General features: G+C 40.3%; 1 non-coding gene across 1 annotated transcript; it reads left to right on the top strand.

The window, feature by feature from the left end:
* Nucleotides 1-509: 509 nt before the first annotated feature.
* Nucleotides 510-673, top strand: LOC125998418 (U1 spliceosomal RNA). The gene has a single exon (XR_007491990.1). It is a non-coding gene; the product is annotated as a U1 spliceosomal RNA (small nuclear RNA).
* Nucleotides 674-2,289: the final 1,616 nt, after the last annotated feature.

Genomic DNA, 2,289 nt, shown 5'->3' with positions numbered 1-2,289 from the left:
TCACTGTACTCCATTCTGCCAATTTGGCTGCACCCCTATGTCCAATAAATTTTTGAATGCTGCTGATATTAAATTAAGGACCTCAAAGATGCTGCTATCCAACCTACAATGCACAGGACAACTTTCAGACATAAAAGCCAAGAGTGTTATAATAAAAGAACTTTACCGTAAACTAATATTTACAAAAATGAGAATTAGAACTGGAAATTTATTTATATTTGAAGTCTGTTGTGAACCTTTTTTTTTTTTCATTATGAAGTGTGGAATAAAATGCAAAAAAAAAGTTTCACCAAAAGATAAAACCATGATGTTTGTTATATAATTCACTAAATGCAGCTTAAGTAAGGCTGGAGAAATTTATGTTTCCTCTTTCCCAAGTATAGTATAAGTAGTAACTAGCATGGGCTTTGGCTTAAGTTAGATCTGGATTCCAGACTCCTCTGTTTTCATTATCCGTGTGTGTGTCAGTTAGGCATCAAGGAAACAGAACCATTGAGAGTATTATAGACATACTAACCTGGCAGGGGAGATACCATGATCACAAAGGTGGTTTACCCAGGGTAAGGCTTATCCACTGCACTCCAGATGTGCTGACCCCTGCAATTTCCCCAAATATGGGAAACTCGACAGCATAATTTGTGGTGGTGGGGGAATGTGTTCACACTCTCCCCTGTAAAGAAGAATTTAAAAAACTATTATAGACTGACAGAAAAGGGGTTAATAGAAGTAGGACCTCTTCCCAATCATGGGAAGATCTGGAAGTAGTGTTATAGGGAAAGCAGAGGGTCAGAGACGAGTGACTAAGAACCGTCCTAAACCTCTGGTCTAGGGAATCTGTTGGAATCTGCAGAGAACCAAGATGTCTGCGAGGGACTGAGCAATAGTACAACAAGTAGGGTTTTCTGCCTTGCATGCAGCAGATCCAGGTTTTATCCTGCCAGGAGTAATTTCTGAAGAGAGAACCAGGCGTAACCCTGAGCACTGCCATGTATGACCCAAAAACCAAATTTTTAAAAATCTAGCTGTTTTTATGCTGGTGCAGAGCCATTAAAAATATTGGTGTAAATGGCCATGAGGGATTTATTTAGCCCTGGACCTGAGGTCACTGTTGATCAGAAGGGCCTGCAATTGCTGGAAAGACTAGAAATGTGCACAGGAGCTGTGAGGAAAGTTTGCACCTGCTGACGGCATCACTGCATCTGTGTCTTCACTGCTTCTCACCATAACAACATTTTGAGAATAAGGGAAAATATTTCACTTCCACCTGGAAAATTCTGTGTAAATTTTTTTTCTGTCAAAACTACTCCAAAAACATGAAAGAATGTAGAATAATATTTTGGTTTGGTACCTGATAGATAGTAGAGTGGATACGAGACTTCCCTTGCAACAGCTTTCCAGGGTTCAATATTTAGCACCATTTATGAGCCATACTGGGTCTGGCCTCCAAATAAACAAACAAAATATTTTAGCTTCAGGGTTATAGTACAGGGGATAGGATATGCCTTGTATATGATGACCCAGGTTCAATCCCCTGAACCCATGTGATTCACTGAGCAATGTCAGAAACAATCTCTTAGTACATATCCAGGAGTAATCCCAGAGCACTGATAGGTATGGACCCAAAAGGAAAAAAAAATCTCATTTTAGTCAATTCATTCTATCAACAAAATTACTTTAATTATGACCTTAAACAAGGATCTTTATGAGTCTCAGATTCCTTATCTGCACAAAGATAACAATATTAGAACCTGGGCCCGGAGAGATAGCACAGCGGCGTTTGCCTTGCAAGCAGCCGATCCAGGACCAAAGGTGGTTGGTTCGAATCCCGGTGTCCCATATGGGCCCCGTGCCTGCCAGGAGCTATTTCTGAGCAGACAGCCAGGAGTAACCCCTGAGCACCGCCGGGTGTGGCCCAAAAAAACAAAAAAACAAAAACAATATTAGAACCTACCTCGTGTGGTGTTTTTGAGGATTAATGGAGAATATCCGGTACCTAGCAATGACAGACAATCCTTAACCATTTTCATTGTTGCTGATAAATTGAGATATATATATATATATATAACTGGTACATCTCTCAGATGGTTCCCCTGACAGATTTTTAGAGACTGACCTTGATTTTCACAAAGAAACTCTAACACAATGAGCCAATAGTGCACTTCACAAACAGACCTAAGGGGTGGGGAAAATGGAGACCAAAACTAAATTTATCTTGAACATAAAATTTTGGAGGTAACTGTCAAAAGGACTAGGCTGGAGGCCCAGTCTCCTTGCTGGCTAGGTACATGA

The sequence above is a fragment of the Suncus etruscus genome, chromosome 20, assembly GCF_024139225.1.
Source record: "Suncus etruscus isolate mSunEtr1 chromosome 20, mSunEtr1.pri.cur, whole genome shotgun sequence".
Taxonomy (NCBI): domain Eukaryota; kingdom Metazoa; phylum Chordata; class Mammalia; order Eulipotyphla; family Soricidae; genus Suncus; species Suncus etruscus.
This window is presented reverse-complemented; position numbering and strand designations above follow the sequence as displayed.